Source organism: Schistocerca nitens, unplaced genomic scaffold (assembly GCF_023898315.1).
Source record: "Schistocerca nitens isolate TAMUIC-IGC-003100 unplaced genomic scaffold, iqSchNite1.1 HiC_scaffold_217, whole genome shotgun sequence".
In the NCBI taxonomy this organism is placed as follows: domain Eukaryota; kingdom Metazoa; phylum Arthropoda; class Insecta; order Orthoptera; family Acrididae; genus Schistocerca; species Schistocerca nitens.
In genome coordinates this window covers 84,834-108,944 of record NW_026045758.1, presented here as the reverse complement: position 1 = coordinate 108,944, position 24,111 = coordinate 84,834, and the positions used below count along the sequence as shown (strand labels likewise).

At 51.7% G+C, this 24,111-nt stretch overlaps 39 non-coding genes across 39 annotated transcripts; 9 read left to right on the top strand and 30 right to left on the bottom strand.

Annotated features, from left to right (window-relative positions):
• Nucleotides 1–68: 68 nt before the first annotated feature.
• Nucleotides 69–150, bottom strand: Trnas-aga (transfer RNA serine (anticodon AGA)). Its single transcript has one exon. It is a non-coding gene; the product is annotated as a tRNA-Ser (tRNA).
• Nucleotides 151–290: 140 nt separating this feature from the next.
• On the bottom strand, nt 291–363 carry Trnak-uuu (transfer RNA lysine (anticodon UUU)). Its single transcript has one exon. It is a non-coding gene; the product is annotated as a tRNA-Lys (tRNA).
• Nucleotides 364–1,193: 830 nt separating this feature from the next.
• Nucleotides 1,194–1,266, bottom strand: Trnam-cau (transfer RNA methionine (anticodon CAU)). The gene has a single exon. It is a non-coding gene; the product is annotated as a tRNA-Met (tRNA).
• Nucleotides 1,267–2,240: 974 nt separating this feature from the next.
• Trnag-ucc (transfer RNA glycine (anticodon UCC)) lies at nt 2,241–2,312 on the top strand. Its single transcript has one exon. It is a non-coding gene; the product is annotated as a tRNA-Gly (tRNA).
• A 265-nt stretch (nt 2,313–2,577) lies between these two features.
• Nucleotides 2,578–2,659, bottom strand: Trnas-aga (transfer RNA serine (anticodon AGA)). The gene has a single exon. It is a non-coding gene; the product is annotated as a tRNA-Ser (tRNA).
• Nucleotides 2,660–2,799: 140 nt separating this feature from the next.
• On the bottom strand, nt 2,800–2,872 carry Trnak-uuu (transfer RNA lysine (anticodon UUU)). Its single transcript has one exon. It is a non-coding gene; the product is annotated as a tRNA-Lys (tRNA).
• An 832-nt stretch (nt 2,873–3,704) lies between these two features.
• Trnam-cau (transfer RNA methionine (anticodon CAU)) lies at nt 3,705–3,777 on the bottom strand. Its single transcript has one exon. It is a non-coding gene; the product is annotated as a tRNA-Met (tRNA).
• Nucleotides 3,778–4,751: 974 nt separating this feature from the next.
• Nucleotides 4,752–4,823, top strand: Trnag-ucc (transfer RNA glycine (anticodon UCC)). Its single transcript has one exon. It is a non-coding gene; the product is annotated as a tRNA-Gly (tRNA).
• Nucleotides 4,824–5,088: 265 nt separating this feature from the next.
• Trnas-aga (transfer RNA serine (anticodon AGA)) lies at nt 5,089–5,170 on the bottom strand. Its single transcript has one exon. It is a non-coding gene; the product is annotated as a tRNA-Ser (tRNA).
• A 140-nt stretch (nt 5,171–5,310) lies between these two features.
• Trnak-uuu (transfer RNA lysine (anticodon UUU)) lies at nt 5,311–5,383 on the bottom strand. Its single transcript has one exon. It is a non-coding gene; the product is annotated as a tRNA-Lys (tRNA).
• Nucleotides 5,384–6,215: 832 nt separating this feature from the next.
• Nucleotides 6,216–6,288, bottom strand: Trnam-cau (transfer RNA methionine (anticodon CAU)). The gene has a single exon. It is a non-coding gene; the product is annotated as a tRNA-Met (tRNA).
• A 974-nt stretch (nt 6,289–7,262) lies between these two features.
• On the top strand, nt 7,263–7,334 carry Trnag-ucc (transfer RNA glycine (anticodon UCC)). Its single transcript has one exon. It is a non-coding gene; the product is annotated as a tRNA-Gly (tRNA).
• A 265-nt stretch (nt 7,335–7,599) lies between these two features.
• On the bottom strand, nt 7,600–7,681 carry Trnas-aga (transfer RNA serine (anticodon AGA)). Its single transcript has one exon. It is a non-coding gene; the product is annotated as a tRNA-Ser (tRNA).
• Nucleotides 7,682–7,821: 140 nt separating this feature from the next.
• Trnak-uuu (transfer RNA lysine (anticodon UUU)) lies at nt 7,822–7,894 on the bottom strand. The gene has a single exon. It is a non-coding gene; the product is annotated as a tRNA-Lys (tRNA).
• An 832-nt stretch (nt 7,895–8,726) lies between these two features.
• Nucleotides 8,727–8,799, bottom strand: Trnam-cau (transfer RNA methionine (anticodon CAU)). Its single transcript has one exon. It is a non-coding gene; the product is annotated as a tRNA-Met (tRNA).
• A 974-nt stretch (nt 8,800–9,773) lies between these two features.
• Nucleotides 9,774–9,845, top strand: Trnag-ucc (transfer RNA glycine (anticodon UCC)). The gene has a single exon. It is a non-coding gene; the product is annotated as a tRNA-Gly (tRNA).
• A 265-nt stretch (nt 9,846–10,110) lies between these two features.
• Trnas-aga (transfer RNA serine (anticodon AGA)) lies at nt 10,111–10,192 on the bottom strand. Its single transcript has one exon. It is a non-coding gene; the product is annotated as a tRNA-Ser (tRNA).
• Nucleotides 10,193–10,332: 140 nt separating this feature from the next.
• Trnak-uuu (transfer RNA lysine (anticodon UUU)) lies at nt 10,333–10,405 on the bottom strand. The gene has a single exon. It is a non-coding gene; the product is annotated as a tRNA-Lys (tRNA).
• An 832-nt stretch (nt 10,406–11,237) lies between these two features.
• Trnam-cau (transfer RNA methionine (anticodon CAU)) lies at nt 11,238–11,310 on the bottom strand. The gene has a single exon. It is a non-coding gene; the product is annotated as a tRNA-Met (tRNA).
• A 974-nt stretch (nt 11,311–12,284) lies between these two features.
• On the top strand, nt 12,285–12,356 carry Trnag-ucc (transfer RNA glycine (anticodon UCC)). Its single transcript has one exon. It is a non-coding gene; the product is annotated as a tRNA-Gly (tRNA).
• A 265-nt stretch (nt 12,357–12,621) lies between these two features.
• Nucleotides 12,622–12,703, bottom strand: Trnas-aga (transfer RNA serine (anticodon AGA)). Its single transcript has one exon. It is a non-coding gene; the product is annotated as a tRNA-Ser (tRNA).
• Nucleotides 12,704–12,843: 140 nt separating this feature from the next.
• On the bottom strand, nt 12,844–12,916 carry Trnak-uuu (transfer RNA lysine (anticodon UUU)). Its single transcript has one exon. It is a non-coding gene; the product is annotated as a tRNA-Lys (tRNA).
• An 831-nt stretch (nt 12,917–13,747) lies between these two features.
• On the bottom strand, nt 13,748–13,820 carry Trnam-cau (transfer RNA methionine (anticodon CAU)). Its single transcript has one exon. It is a non-coding gene; the product is annotated as a tRNA-Met (tRNA).
• Nucleotides 13,821–14,794: 974 nt separating this feature from the next.
• Nucleotides 14,795–14,866, top strand: Trnag-ucc (transfer RNA glycine (anticodon UCC)). Its single transcript has one exon. It is a non-coding gene; the product is annotated as a tRNA-Gly (tRNA).
• A 265-nt stretch (nt 14,867–15,131) lies between these two features.
• Nucleotides 15,132–15,213, bottom strand: Trnas-aga (transfer RNA serine (anticodon AGA)). The gene has a single exon. It is a non-coding gene; the product is annotated as a tRNA-Ser (tRNA).
• A 140-nt stretch (nt 15,214–15,353) lies between these two features.
• Nucleotides 15,354–15,426, bottom strand: Trnak-uuu (transfer RNA lysine (anticodon UUU)). The gene has a single exon. It is a non-coding gene; the product is annotated as a tRNA-Lys (tRNA).
• An 832-nt stretch (nt 15,427–16,258) lies between these two features.
• On the bottom strand, nt 16,259–16,331 carry Trnam-cau (transfer RNA methionine (anticodon CAU)). Its single transcript has one exon. It is a non-coding gene; the product is annotated as a tRNA-Met (tRNA).
• Nucleotides 16,332–17,305: 974 nt separating this feature from the next.
• Trnag-ucc (transfer RNA glycine (anticodon UCC)) lies at nt 17,306–17,377 on the top strand. The gene has a single exon. It is a non-coding gene; the product is annotated as a tRNA-Gly (tRNA).
• A 265-nt stretch (nt 17,378–17,642) lies between these two features.
• Nucleotides 17,643–17,724, bottom strand: Trnas-aga (transfer RNA serine (anticodon AGA)). Its single transcript has one exon. It is a non-coding gene; the product is annotated as a tRNA-Ser (tRNA).
• Nucleotides 17,725–17,864: 140 nt separating this feature from the next.
• Nucleotides 17,865–17,937, bottom strand: Trnak-uuu (transfer RNA lysine (anticodon UUU)). Its single transcript has one exon. It is a non-coding gene; the product is annotated as a tRNA-Lys (tRNA).
• An 832-nt stretch (nt 17,938–18,769) lies between these two features.
• Trnam-cau (transfer RNA methionine (anticodon CAU)) lies at nt 18,770–18,842 on the bottom strand. The gene has a single exon. It is a non-coding gene; the product is annotated as a tRNA-Met (tRNA).
• Nucleotides 18,843–19,816: 974 nt separating this feature from the next.
• Trnag-ucc (transfer RNA glycine (anticodon UCC)) lies at nt 19,817–19,888 on the top strand. Its single transcript has one exon. It is a non-coding gene; the product is annotated as a tRNA-Gly (tRNA).
• Nucleotides 19,889–20,153: 265 nt separating this feature from the next.
• Nucleotides 20,154–20,235, bottom strand: Trnas-aga (transfer RNA serine (anticodon AGA)). The gene has a single exon. It is a non-coding gene; the product is annotated as a tRNA-Ser (tRNA).
• Nucleotides 20,236–20,375: 140 nt separating this feature from the next.
• Trnak-uuu (transfer RNA lysine (anticodon UUU)) lies at nt 20,376–20,448 on the bottom strand. The gene has a single exon. It is a non-coding gene; the product is annotated as a tRNA-Lys (tRNA).
• Nucleotides 20,449–21,280: 832 nt separating this feature from the next.
• Trnam-cau (transfer RNA methionine (anticodon CAU)) lies at nt 21,281–21,353 on the bottom strand. Its single transcript has one exon. It is a non-coding gene; the product is annotated as a tRNA-Met (tRNA).
• A 980-nt stretch (nt 21,354–22,333) lies between these two features.
• Nucleotides 22,334–22,405, top strand: Trnag-ucc (transfer RNA glycine (anticodon UCC)). The gene has a single exon. It is a non-coding gene; the product is annotated as a tRNA-Gly (tRNA).
• A 265-nt stretch (nt 22,406–22,670) lies between these two features.
• Trnas-aga (transfer RNA serine (anticodon AGA)) lies at nt 22,671–22,752 on the bottom strand. Its single transcript has one exon. It is a non-coding gene; the product is annotated as a tRNA-Ser (tRNA).
• Nucleotides 22,753–22,892: 140 nt separating this feature from the next.
• On the bottom strand, nt 22,893–22,965 carry Trnak-uuu (transfer RNA lysine (anticodon UUU)). The gene has a single exon. It is a non-coding gene; the product is annotated as a tRNA-Lys (tRNA).
• An 832-nt stretch (nt 22,966–23,797) lies between these two features.
• Trnam-cau (transfer RNA methionine (anticodon CAU)) lies at nt 23,798–23,870 on the bottom strand. The gene has a single exon. It is a non-coding gene; the product is annotated as a tRNA-Met (tRNA).
• Between the last annotated feature and the right edge of the window lie 241 nt (nt 23,871–24,111).

Sequence of the window (24,111 nt, the reverse complement as noted above, 5' to 3'; positions counted from 1 at the left end):
TACCAAAACGACAGGCAAACTGCGAAATTTTCTGCTCCTTCTTCTTAAACAAAAAAAGAAAAAACGGACGCAGTCGGTAGGACTCGAACCTACGCTCCCAGAGGGAATCTGATTTCTAGTCAGACGCCTTAACCACTCGGCCACGACTGCTCGTAACTGAAGAGTCCCTCGAATCGTGAAAAATCAAACCCGTCTGCGCAGAATTTTGACAGGAAACGAACTCCGTGCACTGATTACGGCAGGGCTACCATCGCTACGAGACGAGCCATTACGGAAACGTTAAAAATCTTCGCCCGGACAGGGACTCGAACCCTGGACCCTTAGGTTAAAAGCCTAATGCTCTACCGACTGAGCTATCCGGGCTCACGCTTCTTGCGGATGGAGCGGCTGCAAGCAACGTGAATAACTGGAACGCGTGTGTAGGCGTACTACGGTAATATCTGGCTTCTGGCGCAACTGGCGACTTCACCGACTTCCCACTGACGCTGGTAGCAGCCCAACAGCTGACCAGCGCCTCCTCTCCCTTTACCCCGGTGCTGACAGTAATTGCATCATGTGCCTGTTTTCCCCGATTACATTCGGTTGAAGCTCCGCAAGGAGGGCGAAAAACGAACGTTGGAAGGCCAAAACATGGAGCGTTGGGTGCGTAAAAACTTCCGTTCCGGTACCGGGAATCGAACCCGGGCCTCCTGGGTGAAAGCCAGGTATCCTAGCCACTTTTTTTTTTTTTTAAATCTCATTTTGTTCGTTTTCGTTCGTTGTATCTGCTCTGGGAGGACGTCGAAAGACACCCGTTCCAGTTCGTTGTTGATCCATTAACTCAGTTTTTTTTTAATTACAGAGGGCAGCTAACCCTCTGACCGAGCGCGCTGAGCTACCGTGCCGGCGCCACTAGACCACACCGGATTTGCGCTATGACGTGAGGTTCACTCCGTTTCCTCTCGTATTTCGTGCTGAACCTGGACTCACTGCTGTTCTCTGTTTGCCAGCATATTTGCGCACAGCTCGAAATTGACTATTCGTTATTTTACTCATAACAGGTTAAGAGAAAGATCAAAGTTGTACGTTGTCATAATTGGAAATAAACATTTTGACGCTGAGCGTAGACTCCTTGTGGATAACGAATGACAATTAAGTTCGTTCCCTAGCAACAGCAACACCGTTAATTCAGCCGTGATGTACAGCAAATTAAATGCCCCGGGTGAGGATCGAACTCACGACCTTAAGATTATGAGACTTACGCGCTACCTACTGCGCTACCGAGGCACGTTGCGAGCAACGTTCCAGGAAACTTGGTAAGTCTCGCATATTAGAGATAGAGAGTTTGCGCGCTCTGAAGAATCTGTTGTGTTGCTACACGTGCTTTCCCGACTTGCTAGATTAAACTGCTGCCGCAGCTTTTTCAACGGAACGCAGCACTGCCTGAGGTTACAGTCCATCGCCCTTGCGGCGCCTGAACACAGCGGCCTGTTGGGCCAGGCCGACGTTACAGCTCAGAAATAGCACGCGACCGTCCAAGTACGGTCTCTTGCGTGCTGCGTGTTTGGTTCTTCTCACAGCGAATCCTGCTATACATTCCTGAGGCTGACGGAGCTCAAGCGAGGAATCGGTGCGGCAGCATTATAGCGATAACAGCAGAACGATACATCGGCCGGGAATCGAACCCGGGCCGCCCGCGTGCTAAGCGAGCATTCTACCACTTTTTTTTTCTTCTCATTTCGTTCGTTGCATTTGTTGGGGGCGGACGTCCGATGACGCCCGTTCAAGTTCATCGTTGACTCAGTCTTTTATTACAGAGGGCAGATAACTGTCAGACCGAACACGCTGAGTTATCGTGCCGGCAAACCTTAAGATTATGAGACTTACGCGCTGCTTACTGCACTACTGAGGCACATGCCACTGAACCACCGATGCTCGACAAGCTGCCCGTGCTTCCCGAGCAGTTTTCTGCAGGGAAAGTGGGATTGCCACCCAGCGACGTCGGATGAAACCGAAAAAAGTGCTACACACGCGGAGTCCTCCACTACACTGCCTTAAAACGACCACTCATCACTATCGTGTGAGTAACCTTGCGGCTGCGGCGACTAGTCTCGCCCAAAGACGCAGCGTGCGTGGAGGCGCTACCCGAATGCGTGTGGATGCACCCTCCTAGCTCGTAAAGCGCCTACAGCTACTATCACCGTGGGCCGCTGCTGGCGGGCGGGAAGCCGACACAGCGCGGCGTCGCGAGGAGCGGCTGTGCGGTGGTGGTGTAATGGTGAGCATAGTTGCCTTCCAAGCAGTTGATCCGGGTTCGATTCCCGGCCACCGCAAGTAACGCTAGTTTTTTCGTATATAGTATGTGAGCCGCGTGCTGTTAAATTAACGTTTTTGTCGTCGTTACTCCACGCAGACCATCCTGTAGTATGTCCCGACTTGTCCCGACTTTGCTCGGCTGACGCGAAAGCTGACGCTTGGAATTCGCCCTTATCAAAAGGACAGGCACTATAAACGGCTGTGAGAGGCGAGGTACCAAAACGACAGGCAAACTGCGAAATTTTCTGCTCCTTCTTCTTAAACAAAAAAAGAAAAAACGGACGCAGTCGGTAGGACTCGAACCTACGCTCCCAGAGGGAATCTGATTTCTAGTCAGACGCCTTAACCACTCGGCCACGACTGCTCGTAACTGAAGAGTTCCTCGAATCGTGAAAAATCAAACCCGTCTGCGCAGAATTTTGACAGGAAACGAACTCCGTGCACTGATTACGGCAGGGCTACCATCGCTACGAGACGAGCCATTACGGAAACGTTAAAAATCTTCGCCCGGACAGGGACTCGAACCCTGGACCCTTAGGTTAAAAGCCTAATGCTCTACCGACTGAGCTATCCGGGCTCACGCTTCTTGCGGATGGAGCGGCTGCAAGCAACGTGAATAACTGGAACGCGTGTGTAGGCGTACTACGGTAATATCTGGCTTCTGGCGCAACTGGCGACTTCACCGACTTCCCACTGACGCTGGTAGCAGCCCAACAGCTGACCAGCGCCTCCTCTCCCTTTACCCCGGTGCTGACAGTAATTGCATCATGTGCCTGTTTTCCCCGATTACATTCGGTTGAAGCTCCGCAAGGAGGGCGAAAAACGAACGTTGGAAGGCCAAAACATGGAGCGTTGGGTGCGTAAAAACTTCCGTTCCGGTACCGGGAATCGAACCCGGGCCTCCTGGGTGAAAGCCAGGTATCCTAGCCACTTTTTTTTTTTTTTTTAAATCTCATTTTGTTCGTTTTCGTTCGTTGTATCTGCTCTGGGAGGACGTCGAAAGACACCCGTTCCAGTTCGTTGTTGATCCATTAACTCAGTTTTTTTTTAATTACAGAGGGCAGCTAACCCTCTGACCGAGCGCGCTGAGCTACCGTGCCGGCGCCACTAGACCACACCGGATTTGCGCTATGACGTGAGGTTCACTCCGTTTCCTCTCGTATTTCGTGCTGAACCTGGACTCACTGCTGTTCTCTGTTTGCCAGCATATTTGCGCACAGCTCGAAATTGACTATTCGTTATTTTACTCATAACAGGTTAAGAGAAAGATCAAAGTTGTACGTTGTCATAATTGGAAATAAACATTTTGACGCTGAGCGTAGACTCCTTGTGGATAACGAATGACAATTAAGTTCGTTCCCTAGCAACAGCAACACCGTTAATTCAGCCGTGATGTACAGCAAATTAAATGCCCCGGGTGAGGATCGAACTCACGACCTTAAGATTATGAGACTTACGCGCTACCTACTGCGCTACCGAGGCACGTTGCGAGCAACGTTCCAGGAAACTTGGTAAGTCTCGCATATTAGAGATAGAGAGTTTGCGCGCTCTGAAGAATCTGTTGTGTTGCTACACGTGCTTTCCCGACTTGCTAGATTAAACTGCTGCCGCAGCTTTTTCAACGGAACGCAGCACTGCCTGAGGTTACAGTCCATCGCCCTTGCGGCGCCTGAACACAGCGGCCTGTTGGGCCAGGCCGACGTTACAGCTCAGAAATAGCACGCGACCGTCCAAGTACGGTCTCTTGCGTGCTGCGTGTTTGGTTCTTCTCACAGCGAATCCTGCTATACATTCCTGAGGCTGACGGAGCTCAAGCGAGGAATCGGTGCGGCAGCATTATAGCGATAACAGCAGAACGATACATCGGCCGGGAATCGAACCCGGGCCGCCCGCGTGCTAAGCGAGCATTCTACCACTTTTTTTTTCTTCTCATTTCGTTCGTTGCATTTGTTGGGGGCGGACGTCCGATGACGCCCGTTCAAGTTCATCGTTGACTCAGTCTTTTATTACAGAGGGCAGATAACTGTCAGACCGAACACGCTGAGTTATCGTGCCGGCAAACCTTAAGATTATGAGACTTACGCGCTGCTTACTGCACTACTGAGGCACATGCCACTGAACCACCGATGCTCGACAAGCTGCCCGTGCTTCCCGAGCAGTTTTCTGCAGGGAAAGTGGGATTGCCACCCAGCGACGTCGGATGAAACCGAAAAAAGTGCTACACACGCGGAGTCCTCCACTACACTGCCTTAAAACGACCACTCATCACTATCGTGTGAGTAACCTTGCGGCTGCGGCGACTAGTCTCGCCCAAAGACGCAGCGTGCGTGGAGGCGCTACCCGAATGCGTGTGGATGCACCCTCCTAGCTCGTAAAGCGCCTACAGCTACTATCACCGTGGGCCGCTGCTGGCGGGCGGGAAGCCGACACAGCGCGGCGTCGCGAGGAGCGGCTGTGCGGTGGTGGTGTAATGGTGAGCATAGTTGCCTTCCAAGCAGTTGATCCGGGTTCGATTCCCGGCCACCGCAAGTAACGCTAGTTTTTTCGTATATAGTATGTGAGCCGCGTGCTGTTAAATTAACGTTTTTGTCGTCGTTACTCCACGCAGACCATCCTGTAGTATGTCCCGACTTGTCCCGACTTTGCTCGGCTGACGCGAAAGCTGACGCTTGGAATTCGCCCTTATCAAAAGGACAGGCACTATAAACGGCTGTGAGAGGCGAGGTACCAAAACGACAGGCAAACTGCGAAATTTTCTGCTCCTTCTTCTTAAACAAAAAAAGAAAAAACGGACGCAGTCGGTAGGACTCGAACCTACGCTCCCAGAGGGAATCTGATTTCTAGTCAGACGCCTTAACCACTCGGCCACGACTGCTCGTAACTGAAGAGTCCCTCGAATCGTGAAAAATCAAACCCGTCTGCGCAGAATTTTGACAGGAAACGAACTCCGTGCACTGATTACGGCAGGGCTACCATCGCTACGAGACGAGCCATTACGGAAACGTTAAAAATCTTCGCCCGGACAGGGACTCGAACCCTGGACCCTTAGGTTAAAAGCCTAATGCTCTACCGACTGAGCTATCCGGGCTCACGCTTCTTGCGGATGGAGCGGCTGCAAGCAACGTGAATAACTGGAACGCGTGTGTAGGCGTACTACGGTAATATCTGGCTTCTGGCGCAACTGGCGACTTCACCGACTTCCCACTGACGCTGGTAGCAGCCCAACAGCTGACCAGCGCCTCCTCTCCCTTTACCCCGGTGCTGACAGTAATTGCATCATGTGCCTGTTTTCCCCGATTACATTCGGTTGAAGCTCCGCAAGGAGGGCGAAAAACGAACGTTGGAAGGCCAAAACATGGAGCGTTGGGTGCGTAAAAACTTCCGTTCCGGTACCGGGAATCGAACCCGGGCCTCCTGGGTGAAAGCCAGGTATCCTAGCCACTTTTTTTTTTTTTTTTAAATCTCATTTTGTTCGTTTTCGTTCGTTGTATCTGCTCTGGGAGGACGTCGAAAGACACCCGTTCCAGTTCGTTGTTGATCCATTAACTCAGTTTTTTTTTAATTACAGAGGGCAGCTAACCCTCTGACCGAGCGCGCTGAGCTACCGTGCCGGCGCCACTAGACCACACCGGATTTGCGCTATGACGTGAGGTTCACTCCGTTTCCTCTCGTATTTCGTGCTGAACCTGGACTCACTGCTGTTCTCTGTTTGCCAGCATATTTGCGCACAGCTCGAAATTGACTATTCGTTATTTTACTCATAACAGGTTAAGAGAAAGATCAAAGTTGTACGTTGTCATAATTGGAAATAAACATTTTGACGCTGAGCGTAGACTCCTTGTGGATAACGAATGACAATTAAGTTCGTTCCCTAGCAACAGCAACACCGTTAATTCAGCCGTGATGTACAGCAAATTAAATGCCCCGGGTGAGGATCGAACTCACGACCTTAAGATTATGAGACTTACGCGCTACCTACTGCGCTACCGAGGCACGTTGCGAGCAACGTTCCAGGAAACTTGGTAAGTCTCGCATATTAGAGATAGAGAGTTTGCGCGCTCTGAAGAATCTGTTGTGTTGCTACACGTGCTTTCCCGACTTGCTAGATTAAACTGCTGCCGCAGCTTTTTCAACGGAACGCAGCACTGCCTGAGGTTACAGTCCATCGCCCTTGCGGCGCCTGAACACAGCGGCCTGTTGGGCCAGGCCGACGTTACAGCTCAGAAATAGCACGCGACCGTCCAAGTACGGTCTCTTGCGTGCTGCGTGTTTGGTTCTTCTCACAGCGAATCCTGCTATACATTCCTGAGGCTGACGGAGCTCAAGCGAGGAATCGGTGCGGCAGCATTATAGCGATAACAGCAGAACGATACATCGGCCGGGAATCGAACCCGGGCCGCCCGCGTGCTAAGCGAGCATTCTACCACTTTTTTTTTCTTCTCATTTCGTTCGTTGCATTTGTTGGGGGCGGACGTCCGATGACGCCCGTTCAAGTTCATCGTTGACTCAGTCTTTTATTACAGAGGGCAGATAACTGTCAGACCGAACACGCTGAGTTATCGTGCCGGCAAACCTTAAGATTATGAGACTTACGCGCTGCTTACTGCACTACTGAGGCACATGCCACTGAACCACCGATGCTCGACAAGCTGCCCGTGCTTCCCGAGCAGTTTTCTGCAGGGAAAGTGGGATTGCCACCCAGCGACGTCGGATGAAACCGAAAAAAGTGCTACACACGCGGAGTCCTCCACTACACTGCCTTAAAACGACCACTCATCACTATCGTGTGAGTAACCTTGCGGCTGCGGCGACTAGTCTCGCCCAAAGACGCAGCGTGCGTGGAGGCGCTACCCGAATGCGTGTGGATGCACCCTCCTAGCTCGTAAAGCGCCTACAGCTACTATCACCGTGGGCCGCTGCTGGCGGGCGGGAAGCCGACACAGCGCGGCGTCGCGAGGAGCGGCTGTGCGGTGGTGGTGTAATGGTGAGCATAGTTGCCTTCCAAGCAGTTGATCCGGGTTCGATTCCCGGCCACCGCAAGTAACGCTAGTTTTTTCGTATATAGTATGTGAGCCGCGTGCTGTTAAATTAACGTTTTTGTCGTCGTTACTCCACGCAGACCATCCTGTAGTATGTCCCGACTTGTCCCGACTTTGCTCGGCTGACGCGAAAGCTGACGCTTGGAATTCGCCCTTATCAAAAGGACAGGCACTATAAACGGCTGTGAGAGGCGAGGTACCAAAACGACAGGCAAACTGCGAAATTTTCTGCTCCTTCTTCTTAAACAAAAAAAGAAAAAACGGACGCAGTCGGTAGGACTCGAACCTACGCTCCCAGAGGGAATCTGATTTCTAGTCAGACGCCTTAACCACTCGGCCACGACTGCTCGTAACTGAAGAGTCCCTCGAATCGTGAAAAATCAAACCCGTCTGCGCAGAATTTTGACAGGAAACGAACTCCGTGCACTGATTACGGCAGGGCTACCATCGCTACGAGACGAGCCATTACGGAAACGTTAAAAATCTTCGCCCGGACAGGGACTCGAACCCTGGACCCTTAGGTTAAAAGCCTAATGCTCTACCGACTGAGCTATCCGGGCTCACGCTTCTTGCGGATGGAGCGGCTGCAAGCAACGTGAATAACTGGAACGCGTGTGTAGGCGTACTACGGTAATATCTGGCTTCTGGCGCAACTGGCGACTTCACCGACTTCCCACTGACGCTGGTAGCAGCCCAACAGCTGACCAGCGCCTCCTCTCCCTTTACCCCGGTGCTGACAGTAATTGCATCATGTGCCTGTTTTCCCCGATTACATTCGGTTGAAGCTCCGCAAGGAGGGCGAAAAACGAACGTTGGAAGGCCAAAACATGGAGCGTTGGGTGCGTAAAAACTTCCGTTCCGGTACCGGGAATCGAACCCGGGCCTCCTGGGTGAAAGCCAGGTATCCTAGCCACTTTTTTTTTTTTTTTTAAATCTCATTTTGTTCGTTTTCGTTCGTTGTATCTGCTCTGGGAGGACGTCGAAAGACACCCGTTCCAGTTCGTTGTTGATCCATTAACTCAGTTTTTTTTTAATTACAGAGGGCAGCTAACCCTCTGACCGAGCGCGCTGAGCTACCGTGCCGGCGCCACTAGACCACACCGGATTTGCGCTATGACGTGAGGTTCACTCCGTTTCCTCTCGTATTTCGTGCTGAACCTGGACTCACTGCTGTTCTCTGTTTGCCAGCATATTTGCGCACAGCTCGAAATTGACTATTCGTTATTTTACTCATAACAGGTTAAGAGAAAGATCAAAGTTGTACGTTGTCATAATTGGAAATAAAAATTTTGACGCTGAGCGTAGACTCCTTGTGGATAACGAATGACAATTAAGTTCGTTCCCTAGCAACAGCAACACCGTTAATTCAGCCGTGATGTACAGCAAATTAAATGCCCCGGGTGAGGATCGAACTCACGACCTTAAGATTATGAGACTTACGCGCTACCTACTGCGCTACCGAGGCACGTTGCGAGCATCGTTCCAGGAAACTTGGTAAGTCTCGCATATTAGAGATAGAGAGTTTGCGCGCTCTGAAGAATCTGTTGTGTTGCTACACGTGCTTTCCCGACTTGCTAGATTAAACTGCTGCCGCAGCTTTTTCAACGGAACGCAGCACTGCCTGAGGTTACAGTCCATCGCCCTTGCGGCGCCTGAACACAGCGGCCTGTTGGGCCAGGCCGACGTTACAGCTCAGAAATAGCACGCGACCGTCCAAGTACGGTCTCTTGCGTGCTGCGTGTTTGGTTCTTCTCACAGCGAATCCTGCTATACATTCCTGAGGCTGACGGAGCTCAAGCGAGGAATCGGTGCGGCAGCATTATAGCGATAACAGCAGAACGATACATCGGCCGGGAATCGAACCCGGGCCGCCCGCGTGCTAAGCGAGCATTCTACCACTTTTTTTTTCTTCTCATTTCGTTCGTTGCATTTGTTGGGGGCGGACGTCCGATGACGCCCGTTCAAGTTCATCGTTGACTCAGTCTTTTATTACAGAGGGCAGATAACTGTCAGACCGAACACGCTGAGTTATCGTGCCGGCAAACCTTAAGATTATGAGACTTACGCGCTGCTTACTGCACTACTGAGGCACATGCCACTGAACCACCGATGCTCGACAAGCTGCCCGTGCTTCCCGAGCAGTTTTCTGCAGGGAAAGTGGGATTGCCACCCAGCGACGTCGGATGAAACCGAAAAAAGTGCTACACACGCGGAGTCCTCCACTACACTGCCTTAAAACGACCACTCATCACTATCGTGTGAGTAACCTTGCGGCTGCGGCGACTAGTCTCGCCCAAAGACGCAGCGTGCGTGGAGGCGCTACCCGAATGCGTGTGGATGCACCCTCCTAGCTCGTAAAGCGCCTACAGCTACTATCACCGTGGGCCGCTGCTGGCGGGCGGGAAGCCGACACAGCGCGGCGTCGCGAGGAGCGGCTGTGCGGTGGTGGTGTAATGGTGAGCATAGTTGCCTTCCAAGCAGTTGATCCGGGTTCGATTCCCGGCCACCGCAAGTAACGCTAGTTTTTTCGTATATAGTATGTGAGCCGCGTGCTGTTAAATTAACGTTTTTGTCGTCGTTACTCCACGCAGACCATCCTGTAGTATGTCCCGACTTGCCCCGACTTTGCTCGGCTGACGCGAAAGCTGACGCTTGGAATTCGCCCTTATCAAAAGGACAGGCACTATAAACGGCTGTGAGAGGCGAGGTACCAAAACGACAGGCAAACTGCGAAATTTTCTGCTCCTTCTTCTTAAACAAAAAAAGAAAAAACGGACGCAGTCGGTAGGACTCGAACCTACGCTCCCAGAGGGAATCTGATTTCTAGTCAGACGCCTTAACCACTCGGCCACGACTGCTCGTAACTGAAGAGTCCCTCGAATCGTGAAAAATCAAACCCGTCTGCGCAGAATTTTGACAGGAAACGAACTCCGTGCACTGATTACGGCAGGGCTACCATCGCTACGAGACGAGCCATTACGGAAACGTTAAAAATCTTCGCCCGGACAGGGACTCGAACCCTGGACCCTTAGGTTAAAAGCCTAATGCTCTACCGACTGAGCTATCCGGGCTCACGCTTCTTGCGGATGGAGCGGCTGCAAGCAACGTGAATAACTGGAACGCGTGTGTAGGCGTACTACGGTAATATCTGGCTTCTGGCGCAACTGGCGACTTCACCGACTTCCCACTGACGCTGGTAGCAGCCCAACAGCTGACCAGCGCCTCCTCTCCCTTTACCCCGGTGCTGACAGTAATTGCATCATGTGCCTGTTTTCCCCGATTACATTCGGTTGAAGCTCCGCAAGGAGGGCGAAAAACGAACGTTGGAAGGCCAAAACATGGAGCGTTGGGTGCGTAAAAACTTCCGTTCCGGTACCGGGAATCGAACCCGGGCCTCCTGGGTGAAAGCCAGGTATCCTAGCCACTTTTTTTTTTTTTTTTAAATCTCATTTTGTTCGTTTTCGTTCGTTGTATCTGCTCTGGGAGGACGTCGAAAGACACCCGTTCCAGTTCGTTGTTGATCCATTAACTCAGTTTTTTTTTAATTACAGAGGGCAGCTAACCCTCTGACCGAGCGCGCTGAGCTACCGTGCCGGCGCCACTAGACCACACCGGATTTGCGCTATGACGTGAGGTTCACTCCGTTTCCTCTCGTATTTCGTGCTGAACCTGGACTCACTGCTGTTCTCTGTTTGCCAGCATATTTGCGCACAGCTCGAAATTGACTATTCGTTATTTTACTCGTAACAGGTTAAGAGAAAGATCAAAGTTGTACGTTGTCATAATTGGAAATAAAAATTTTGACGCTGAGCGTAGACTCCTTGTGGATAACGAATGACAATTAAGTTCGTTCCCTAGCAACAGCAACACCGTTAATTCAGCCGTGATGTACAGCAAATTAAATGCCCCGGGTGAGGATCGAACTCACGACCTTAAGATTATGAGACTTACGCGCTACCTACTGCGCTACCGAGGCACGTTGCGAGCAACGTTCCAGGAAACTTGGTAAGTCTCGCATATTAGAGATAGAGAGTTTGCGCGCTCTGAAGAATCTGTTGTGTTGCTACACGTGCTTTCCCGACTTGCTAGATTAAACTGCTGCCGCAGCTTTTTCAACGGAACGCAGCACTGCCTGAGGTTACAGTCCATCGCCCTTGCGGCGCCTGAACACAGCGGCCTGTTGGGCCAGGCCGACGTTACAGCTCAGAAATAGCACGCGACCGTCCAAGTACGGTCTCTTGCGTGCTGCGTGTTTGGTTCTTCTCACAGCGAATCCTGCTATACATTCCTGAGGCTGACGGAGCTCAAGCGAGGAATCGGTGCGGCAGCATTATAGCGATAACAGCAGAACGATACATCGGCCGGGAATCGAACCCGGGCCGCCCGCGTGCTAAGCGAGCATTCTACCACTTTTTTTTTCTTCTCATTTCGTTCGTTGCATTTGTTGGGGGCGGACGTCCGATGACGCCCGTTCAAGTTCATCGTTGACTCAGTCTTTTATTACAGAGGGCAGATAACTGTCAGACCGAACACGCTGAGTTATCGTGCCGGCAAACCTTAAGATTATGAGACTTACGCGCTGCTTACTGCACTACTGAGGCACATGCCACTGAACCACCGATGCTCGACAAGCTGCCCGTGCTTCCCGAGCAGTTTTCTGCAGGGAAAGTGGGATTGCCACCCAGCGACGTCGGATGAAACCGAAAAAAGTGCTACACACGCGGAGTCCTCCACTACACTGCCTTAAAACGACCACTCATCACTATCGTGTGAGTAACCTTGCGGCTGCGGCGACTAGTCTCGCCCAAAGACGCAGCGTGCGTGGAGGCGCTACCCGAATGCGTGTGGATGCACCCTCCTAGCTCGTAAAGCGCCTACAGCTACTATCACCGTGGGCCGCTGCTGGCGGGCGGGAAGCCGACACAGCGCGGCGTCGCGAGGAGCGGCTGTGCGGTGGTGGTGTAATGGTGAGCATAGTTGCCTTCCAAGCAGTTGATCCGGGTTCGATTCCCGGCCACCGCAAGTAACGCTAGTTTTTTCGTATATAGTATGTGAGCCGCGTGCTGTTAAATTAACGTTTTTGTCGTCGTTACTCCACGCAGACCATCCTGTAGTATGTCCCGACTTGTCCCGACTTTGCTCGGCTGACGCGAAAGCTGACGCTTGGAATTCGCCCTTATCAAAAGGACAGGCACTATAAACGGCTGTGAGAGGCGAGGTACCAAAACGACAGGCAAACTGCGAAATTTTCTGCTCCTTCTTCTTAAACAAAAAAAGAAAAAACGGACGCAGTCGGTAGGACTCGAACCTACGCTCCCAGAGGGAATCTGATTTCTAGTCAGACGCCTTAACCACTCGGCCACGACTGCTCGTAACTGAAGAGTCCCTCGAATCGTGAAAAATCAAACCCGTCTGCGCAGAATTTTGACAGGAAACGAACTCCGTGCACTGATTACGGCAGGGCTACCATCGCTACGAGACGAGCCATTACGGAAACGTTAAAAATCTTCGCCCGGACAGGGACTCGAACCCTGGACCCTTAGGTTAAAAGCCTAATGCTCTACCGACTGAGCTATCCGGGCTCACGCTTCTTGCGGATGGAGCGGCTGCAAGCAACGTGAATAACTGGAACGCGTGTGTAGGCGTACTACGGTAATATCTGGCTTCTGGCGCAACTGGCGACTTCACCGACTTCCCACTGACGCTGGTAGCAGCCCAACAGCTGACCAGCGCCTCCTCTCCCTTTACCCCGGTGCTGACAGTAATTGCATCATGTGCCTGTTTTCCCCGATTACATTCGGTTGAAGCTCCGCAAGGAGGGCGAAAAACGAACGTTGGAAGGCCAAAACATGGAGCGTTGGGTGCGTAAAAACTTCCGTTCCGGTACCGGGAATCGAACCCGGGCCTCCTGGGTGAAAGCCAGGTATCCTAGCCACTTTTTTTTTTTTTTTAAATCTCATTTTGTTCGTTTTCGTTCGTTGTATCTGCTCTGGGAGGACGTCGAAAGACACCCGTTCCAGTTCGTTGTTGATCCATTAACTCAGTTTTTTTTTAATTACAGAGGGCAGCTAACCCTCTGACCGAGCGCGCTGAGCTACCGTGCCGGCGCCACTAGACCACACCGGATTTGCGCTATGACGTGAGGTTCACTCCGTTTCCTCTCGTATTTCGTGCTGAACCTGGACTCACTGCTGTTCTCTGTTTGCCAGCATATTTGCGCACAGCTCGAAATTGACTATTCGTTATTTTACTCATAACAGGTTAAGAGAAAGATCAAAGTTGTACGTTGTCATAATTGGAAATAAACATTTTGACGCTGAGCGTAGACTCCTTGTGGATAACGAATGACAATTAAGTTCGTTCCCTAGCAACAGCAACACCGTTAATTCAGCCGTGATGTACAGCAAATTAAATGCCCCGGGTGAGGATCGAACTCACGACCTTAAGATTATGAGACTTACGCGCTACCTACTGCGCTACCGAGGCACGTTGCGAGCAACGTTCCAGGAAACTTGGTAAGTCTCGCATATTAGAGATAGAGAGTTTGCGCGCTCTGAAGAATCTGTTGTGTTGCTACACGTGCTTTCCCGACTTGCTAGATTAAACTGCTGCCGCAGCTTTTTCAACGGAACGCAGCACTGCCTGAGGTTACAGTCCATCGCCCTTGCGGCGCCTGAACACAGCGGCCTGTTGGGCCAGGCCGACGTTACAGCTCAGAAATAGCACGCGACCGTCCAAGTACGGTCTCTTGCGTGCTGCGTGTTTGGTTCTTCTCACAGCGAATCCTGCTATACATTCCTGAGGCTGACGGAGCTCAAGCGAGGAATCGGTGCGGCAGCATTATAGCGATAACAGCAGAACGATACATCGGCCGGGAATCGAACCCGGGCCGCCCGCGTGCTAAGCGAGCATTCTACCACTTTTTTTTTCTTCTCATTTCGTTCGTTGCATTTGTTGGGGGCGGACGTCCGATGACGCCCGTTCAAGTTCATCGTTGACTCAGTCTTTTATTACAGAGGGCAGATAACTGTCAGACCGAACACGCTGAGTTATCGTGCCGGCAAACCTTAAGATTATGAGACTTACGCGCTGCTTACTGCACTACTGAGGCACATGCCACTGAACCACCGATGCTCGACAAGCTGCCCGTGCTTCCCGAGCAGTTTTCTGCAGGGAAAGTGGGATTGCCACCCAGCGACGTCGGATGAAACCGAAAAAAGTGCTACACACGCGGAGTCCTCCACTACACTGCCTTAAAACGACCACTCATCACTATCGTGTGAGTAACCTTGCGGCTGCGGCGACTAGTCTCGCCCAAAGACGCAGCGTGCGTGGAGGCGCTACCCGAATGCGTGTGGATGCACCCTCCTAGCTCGTAAAGCGCCTACAGCTACTATCACCGTGGGCCGCTGCTGGCGGGCGGGAAGCCGACACAGCGCGGCGTCGCGAGGAGCGGCTGTGCGGTGGTGGTGTAATGGTGAGCATAGTTGCCTTCCAAGCAGTTGATCCGGGTTCGATTCCCGGCCACCGCAAGTAACGCTAGTTTTTTCGTATATAGTATGTGAGCCGCGTGCTGTTAAATTAACGTTTTTGTCGTCGTTACTCCACGCAGACCATCCTGTAGTATGTCCCGACTTGTCCCGACTTTGCTCGGCTGACGCGAAAGCTGACGCTTGGAATTCGCCCTTATCAAAAGGACAGGCACTATAAACGGCTGTGAGAGGCGAGGTACCAAAACGACAGGCAAACTGCGAAATTTTCTGCTCCTTCTTCTTAAACAAAAAAAGAAAAAACGGACGCAGTCGGTAGGACTCGAACCTACGCTCCCAGAGGGAATCTGATTTCTAGTCAGACGCCTTAACCACTCGGCCACGACTGCTCGTAACTGAAGAGTCCCTCGAATCGTGAAAAATCAAACCCGTCTGCGCAGAATTTTGACAGGAAACGAACTCCGTGCACTGATTACGGCAGGGCTACCATCGCTACGAGACGAGCCATTACGGAAACGTTAAAAATCTTCGCCCGGACAGGGACTCGAACCCTGGACCCTTAGGTTAAAAGCCTAATGCTCTACCGACTGAGCTATCCGGGCTCACGCTTCTTGCGGATGGAGCGGCTGCAAGCAACGTGAATAACTGGAACGCGTGTGTAGGCGTACTACGGTAATATCTGGCTTCTGGCGCAACTGGCGACTTCACCGACTTCCCACTGACGCTGGTAGCAGCCCAACAGCTGACCAGCGCCTCCTCTCCCTTTACCCCGGTGCTGACAGTAATTGCATCATGTGCCTGTTTTCCCCGATTACATTCGGTTGAAGCTCCGCAAGGAGGGCGAAAAACGAACGTTGGAAGGCCAAAACATGGAGCGTTGGGTGCGTAAAAACTTCCGTTCCGGTACCGGGAATCGAACCCGGGCCTCCTGGGTGAAAGCCAGGTATCCTAGCCACTTTTTTTTTTTTTTTTAAATCTCATTTTGTTCGTTTTCGTTCGTTGTATCTGCTCTGGGAGGACGTCGAAAGACACCCGTTCCAGTTCGTTGTTGATCCATTAACTCAGTTTTTTTTTAATTACAGAGGGCAGCTAACCCTCTGACCGAGCGCGCTGAGCTACCGTGCCGGCGCCACTAGACCACACCGGATTTGCGCTATGACGTGAGGTTCACTCCGTTTCCTCTCGTATTTCGTGCTGAACCTGGACTCACTGCTGTTCTCTGTTTGCCAGCATATTTGCGCACAGCTCGAAATTGACTATTCGTTATTTTACTCATAACAGGTTAAGAGAAAGATCAAAGTTGTACGTTGTCATAATTGGAAATAAAAATTTTGACGCTGAGCGTAGACTCCTTGTGGATAACGAATGACAATTAAGTTCGTTCCCTAGCAACAGCAACACCGTTAATTCAGCCGTGATGTACAGCAAATTAAATGCCCCGGGTGAGGATCGAACTCACGACCTTAAGATTATGAGACTTACGCGCTACCTACTGCGCTACCGAGGCACGTTGCGAGCATCGTTCCAGGAAACTTGGTAAGTCTCGCATATTAGAGATAGAGAGTTTGCGCGCTCTGAAGAATCTGTTGTGTTGCTACACGTGCTTTCCCGACTTGCTAGATTAAACTGCTGCCGCAGCTTTTTCAACGGAACGCAGCACTGCCTGAGGTTACAGTCCATCGCCCTTGCGGCGCCTGAACACAGCGGCCTGTTGGGCCAGGCCGACGTTACAGCTCAGAAATAGCACGCGACCGTCCAAGTACGGTCTCTTGCGTGCTGCGTGTTTGGTTCTTCTCACAGCGAATCCTGCTATACATTCCTGAGGCTGACGGAGCTCAAGCGAGGAATCGGTGCGGCAGCATTATAGCGATAACAGCAGAACGATACATCGGCCGGGAATCGAACCCGGGCCGCCCGCGTGCTAAGCGAGCATTCTACCACTTTTTTTTTCTTCTCATTTCGTTCGTTGCATTTGTTGGGGGCGGACGTCCGATGACGCCCGTTCAAGTTCATCGTTGACTCAGTCTTTTATTACAGAGGGCAGATAACTGTCAGACCGAACACGCTGAGTTATCGTGCCGGCAAACCTTAAGATTATGAGACTTACGCGCTGCTTACTGCACTACTGAGGCACATGCCACTGAACCACCGATGCTCGACAAGCTGCCCGTGCTTCCCGAGCAGTTTTCTGCAGGGAAAGTGGGATTGCCACCCAGCGACGTCGGATGAAACCGAAAAAAGTGCTACACACGCGGAGTCCTCCACTACACTGCCTTAAAACGACCACTCATCACTATCGTGTGAGTAACCTTGCGGCTGCGGCGACTAGTCTCGCCCAAAGACGCAGCGTGCGTGGAGGCGCTACCCGAATGCGTGTGGATGCACCCTCCTAGCTCGTAAAGCGCCTACAGCTACTATCACCGTGGGCCGCTGCTGGCGGGCGGGAAGCCGACACAGCGCGGCGTCGCGAGGAGCGGCTGTGCGGTGGTGGTGTAATGGTGAGCATAGTTGCCTTCCAAGCAGTTGATCCGGGTTCGATTCCCGGCCACCGCAAGTAACGCTAGTTTTTTCGTATATAGTATGTGAGCCGCGTGCTGTTAAATTAACGTTTTTGTCGTCGTTACTCCACGCAGACCATCCTGTAGTATGTCCCGACTTGCCCCGACTTTGCTCGGCTGACGCGAAAGCTGACGCTTGGAATTCGCCCTTATCAAAAGGACAGGCACTATAAACGGCTGTGAGAGGCGAGGTACCAAAACGACAGGCAAACTGCGAAATTTTCTGCTCCTTCTTCTTAAACAAAAAAAGAAAAAACGGACGCAGTCGGTAGGACTCGAACCTACGCTCCCAGAGGGAATCTGATTTCTAGTCAGACGCCTTAACCACTCGGCCACGACTGCTCGTAACTGAAGAGTCCCTCGAATCGTGAAAAATCAAACCCGTCTGCGCAGAATTTTGACAGGAAACGAACTCCGTGCACTGATTACGGCAGGGCTACCATCGCTACGAGACGAGCCATTACGGAAACGTTAAAAATCTTCGCCCGGACAGGGACTCGAACCCTGGACCCTTAGGTTAAAAGCCTAATGCTCTACCGACTGAGCTATCCGGGCTCACGCTTCTTGCGGATGGAGCGGCTGCAAGCAACGTGAATAACTGGAACGCGTGTGTAGGCGTACTACGGTAATATCTGGCTTCTGGCGCAACTGGCGACTTCACCGACTTCCCACTGACGCTGGTAGCAGCCCAACAGCTGACCAGCGCCTCCTCTCCCTTTACCCCGGTGCTGACAGTAATTGCATCATGTGCCTGTTTTCCCCGATTACATTCGGTTGAAGCTCCGCAAGGAGGGCGAAAAACGAACGTTGGAAGGCCAAAACATGGAGCGTTGGGTGCGTAAAAACTTCCGTTCCGGTACCGGGAATCGAACCCGGGCCTCCTGGGTGAAAGCCAGGTATCCTAGCCACTTTTTTTTTTTTTTTTAAATCTCATTTTGTTCGTTTTCGTTCGTTGTATCTGCTCTGGGAGGACGTCGAAAGACACCCGTTCCAGTTCGTTGTTGATCCATTAACTCAGTTTTTTTTTAATTACAGAGGGCAGCTAACCCTCTGACCGAGCGCGCTGAGCTACCGTGCCGGCGCCACTAGACCACACCGGATTTGCGCTATGACGTGAGGTTCACTCCGTTTCCTCTCGTATTTCGTGCTGAACCTGGACTCACTGCTGTTCTCTGTTTGCCAGCATATTTGCGCACAGCTCGAAATTGACTATTCGTTATTTTACTCGTAACAGGTTAAGAGAAAGATCAAAGTTGTACGTTGTCATAATTGGAAATAAAAATTTTGACGCTGAGCGTAGACTCCTTGTGGATAACGAATGACAATTAAGTTCGTTCCCTAGCAACAGCAACACCGTTAATTCAGCCGTGATGTACAGCAAATTAAATGCCCCGGGTGAGGATCGAACTCACGACCTTAAGATTATGAGACTTACGCGCTACCTACTGCGCTACCGAGGCACGTTGCGAGCAACGTTCCAGGAAACTTGGTAAGTCTCGCATATTAGAGATAGAGAGTTTGCGCGCTCTGAAGAATCTGTTGTGTTGCTACACGTGCTTTCCCGACTTGCTAGATTAAACTGCTGCCGCAGCTTTTTCAACGGAACGCAGCACTGCCTGAGGTTACAGTCCATCGCCCTTGCGGCGCCTGAACACAGCGGCCTGTTGGGCCAGGCCGACGTTACAGCTCAGAAATAGCACGCGACCGTCCAAGTACGGTCTCTTGCGTGCTGCGTGTTTGGTTCTTCTCACAGCGAATCCTGCTATACATTCCTGAGGCTGACGGAGCTCAAGCGAGGAATCGGTGCGGCAGCATTATAGCGATAACAGCAGAACGATACATCGGCCGGGAATCGAACCCGGGCCGCCCGCGTGCTAAGCGAGCATTCTACCACTTTTTTTTTCTTCTCATTTCGTTCGTTGCATTTGTTGGGGGCGGACGTCCGATGACGCCCGTTCAAGTTCATCGTTGACTCAGTCTTTTATTACAGAGGGCAGATAACTGTCAGACCGAACACGCTGAGTTATCGTGCCGGCAAACCTTAAGATTATGAGACTTACGCGCTGCTTACTGCACTACTGAGGCACATGCCACTGAACCACCGATGCTCGACAAGCTGCCCGTGCTTCCCGAGCAGTTTTCTGCAGGGAAAGTGGGATTGCCACCCAGCGACGTCGGATGAAACCGAAAAAAGTGCTACACACGCGGAGTCCTCCACTACACTGCCTTAAAACGACCACTCATCACTATCGTGTGAGTAACCTTGCGGCTGCGGCGACTAGTCTCGCCCAAAGACGCAGCGTGCGTGGAGGCGCTACCCGAATGCGTGTGGATGCACCCTCCTAGCTCGTAAAGCGCCTACAGCTACTATCACCGTGGGCCGCTGCTGGCGGGCGGGAAGCCGACACAGCGCGGCGTCGCGAGGAGCGGCTGTGCGGTGGTGGTGTAATGGTGAGCATAGTTGCCTTCCAAGCAGTTGATCCGGGTTCGATTCCCGGCCACCGCAAGTAACGCTAGTTTTTTCGTATATAGTATGTGAGCCGCGTGCTGTTAAATTAACGTTTTTGTCGTCGTTACTCCACGCAGACCATCCTGTAGTATGTCCCGACTTGTCCCGACTTTGCTCGGCTGACGCGAAAGCTGACGCTTGGAATTCGCCCTTATCAAAAGGACAGGCACTATAAACGGCTGTGAGAGGCGAGGTACCAAAACGACAGGCAAACTGCGAAATTTTCTGCTCCTTCTTCTTAAACAAAAAAAGAAAAAACGGACGCAGTCGGTAGGACTCGAACCTACGCTCCCAGAGGGAATCTGATTTCTAGTCAGACGCCTTAACCACTCGGCCACGACTGCTCGTAACTGAAGAGTCCCTCGAATCGTGAAAAATCAAACCCGTCTGCGCAGAATTTTGACAGGAAACGAACTCCGTGCACTGATTACGGCAGGGCTACCATCGCTACGAGACGAGCCATTACGGAAACGTTAAAAATCTTCGCCCGGACAGGGACTCGAACCCTGGACCCTTAGGTTAAAAGCCTAATGCTCTACCGACTGAGCTATCCGGGCTCACGCTTCTTGCGGATGGAGCGGCTGCAAGCAACGTGAATAACTGGAACGCGTGTGTAGGCGTACTACGGTAATATCTGGCTTCTGGCGCAACTGGCGACTTCACCGACTTCCCACTGACGCTGGTAGCAGCCCAACAGCTGACCAGCGCCTCCTCTCCCTTTACCCCGGTGCTGACAGTAATTGCATCATGTGCCTGTTTTCCCCGATTACATTCGGTTGAAGCTCCGCAAGGAGGGCGAAAAACGAACGTTGGAAGGCCAAAACATGGAGCGTTGGGTGCGTAAAAACTTCCGTTCCGGTACCGGGAATCGAACCCGGGCCTCCTGGGTGAAAGCCAGGTATCCTAGCCACTTTTTTTTTTTTTTTTAAATCTCATTTTGTTCGTTTTCGTTCGTTGTATCTGCTCTGGGAGGACGTCGAAAGACACCCGTTCCAGTTCGTTGTTGATCCATTAACTCAGTTTTTTTTTAATTACAGAGGGCAGCTAACCCTCTGACCGAGCGCGCTGAGCTACCGTGCCGGCGCCACTAGACCACACCGGATTTGCGCTATGACGTGAGGTTCACTCCGTTTCCTCTCGTATTTCGTGCTGAACCTGGACTCACTGCTGTTCTCTGTTTGCCAGCATATTTGCGCACAGCTCGAAATTGACTATTCGTTATTTTACTCATAACAGGTTAAGAGAAAGATCAAAGTTGTACGTTGTCATAATTGGAAATAAACATTTTGACGCTGAGCGTAGACTCCTTGTGGATAACGAATGACAATTAAGTTCGTTCCCTAGCAACAGCAACACCGTTAATTCAGCCGTGATGTACAGCAAATTAAATGCCCCGGGTGAGGATCGAACTCACGACCTTAAGATTATGAGACTTACGCGCTACCTACTGCGCTACCGAGGCACGTTGCGAGCAACGTTCCAGGAAACTTGGTAAGTCTCGCATATTAGAGATAGAGAGTTTGCGCGCTCTGAAGAATCTGTTGTGTTGCTACACGTGCTTTCCCGACTTGCTAGATTAAACTGCTGCCGCAGCTTTTTCAACGGAACGCAGCACTGCCTGAGGTTACAGTCCATCGCCCTTGCGGCGCCTGAACACAGCGGCCTGTTGGGCCAGGCCGACGTTACAGCTCAGAAATAGCACGCGACCGTCCAAGTACGGTCTCTTGCGTGCTGCGTGTTTGGTTCTTCTCACAGCGAATCCTGCTATACATTCCTGAGGCTGACGGAGCTCAAGCGAGGAATCGGTGCGGCAGCATTATAGCGATAACAGCAGAACGATACATCGGCCGGGAATCGAACCCGGGCCGCCCGCGTGCTAAGCGAGCATTCTACCACTTTTTTTTTCTTCTCATTTCGTTCGTTGCATTTGTTGGGGGCGGACGTCCGATGACGCCCGTTCAAGTTCATCGTTGACTCAGTCTTTTATTACAGAGGGCAGATAACTGTCAGACCGAACACGCTGAGTTATCGTGCCGGCAAACCTTAAGATTATGAGACTTACGCGCTGCTTACTGCACTACTGAGGCACATGCCACTGAACCACCGATGCTCGACAAGCTGCCCGTGCTTCCCGAGCAGTTTTCTGCAGGGAAAGTGGGATTGCCACCCAGCGACGTCGGATGAAACCGAAAAAAGTGCTACACACGCGGAGTCCTCCACTACACTGCCTTAAAACGACCACTCATCACTATCGTGTGAGTAACCTTGCGGCTGCGGCTGCGGCGACTAGTCTCGCCCAAAGACGCAGCGTGCGTGGAGGCGCTACCCGAATGCGTGTGGATGCACCCTCCTAGCTCGTAAAGCGCCTACAGCTACTATCACCGTGGGCCGCTGCTGGCGGGCGGGAAGCCGACACAGCGCGGCGTCGCGAGGAGCGGCTGTGCGGTGGTGGTGTAATGGTGAGCATAGTTGCCTTCCAAGCAGTTGATCCGGGTTCGATTCCCGGCCACCGCAAGTAACGCTAGTTTTTTCGTATATAGTATGTGAGCCGCGTGCTGTTAAATTAACGTTTTTGTCGTCGTTACTCCACGCAGACCATCCTGTAGTATGTCCCGACTTGTCCCGACTTTGCTCGGCTGACGCGAAAGCTGACGCTTGGAATTCGCCCTTATCAAAAGGACAGGCACTATAAACGGCTGTGAGAGGCGAGGTACCAAAACGACAGGCAAACTGCGAAATTTTCTGCTCCTTCTTCTTAAACAAAAAAAGAAAAAACGGACGCAGTCGGTAGGACTCGAACCTACGCTCCCAGAGGGAATCTGATTTCTAGTCAGACGCCTTAACCACTCGGCCACGACTGCTCGTAACTGAAGAGTCCCTCGAATCGTGAAAAATCAAACCCGTCTGCGCAGAATTTTGACAGGAAACGAACTCCGTGCACTGATTACGGCAGGGCTACCATCGCTACGAGACGAGCCATTACGGAAACGTTAAAAATCTTCGCCCGGACAGGGACTCGAACCCTGGACCCTTAGGTTAAAAGCCTAATGCTCTACCGACTGAGCTATCCGGGCTCACGCTTCTTGCGGATGGAGCGGCTGCAAGCAACGTGAATAACTGGAACGCGTGTGTAGGCGTACTACGGTAATATCTGGCTTCTGGCGCAACTGGCGACTTCACCGACTTCCCACTGACGCTGGTAGCAGCCCAACAGCTGACCAGCGCCTCCTCTCCCTTTACCCCGGTGCTGACAGTAATTGCATCATGTGCCTGTTTTCCCCGATTACATTCGGTTGAAGCTCCGCAAGGAGGGCGAAAAACGAACGTTGGAAGGCCAAAACATGGAGCGTTGGGTGCGTAAAAACTTCCGTTCCGGTACCGGGAATCGAACCCGGGCCTCCTGGGTGAAAGCCAGGTATCCTAGCCACTTTTTTTTTTTTTTTTAAATCTCATTTTGTTCGTTTTCGTTCGTTGTATCTGCTCTGGGAGGACGTCGAAAGACACCCGTTCCAGTTCGTTGTTGATCCATTAACTCAGTTTTTTTTTAATTACAGAGGGCAGCTAACCCTCTGACCGAGCGCGCTGAGCTACCGTGCCGGCGCCACTAGACCACACCGGATTTGCGCTATGACGTGAGGTTCACTCCGTTTCCTCTCGTATTTCGTGCTGAACCTGGACTCACTGCTGTTCTCTGTTTGCCAGCATATTTGCGCACAGCTCGAAATTGACTATTCGTTATTTTACTCATAACAGGTTAAGAGAAAGATCAAAGTTGTACGTTGTCATAATTGGAAATAAACATTTTGACGCTGAGCGTAGACTCCTTGTGGATAACGAATGACAATTAAGTTCGTTCCCTAGCAACAGCAACACCGTTAATTCAGCCGTGATGTACAGCAAATTAAATGCCCCGGGTGAGGATCGAACTCACGACCTTAAGATTATGAGACTTACGCGCTACCTACTGCGCTACCGAGGCACGTTGCGAGCAACGTTCCAGGAAACTTGGTAAGTCTCGCATATTAGAGATAGAGAGTTTGCGCGCTCTGAAGAATCTGTTGTGTTGCTACACGTGCTTTCCCGACTTGCTAGATTAAACTGCTGCCGCAGCTTTTTCAACGGAACGCAGCACTGCCTGAGGTTACAGTCCATCGCCCTTGCGGCGCCTGAACACAGCGGCCTGTTGGGCCAGGCCGACGTTACAGCTCAGAAATAGCACG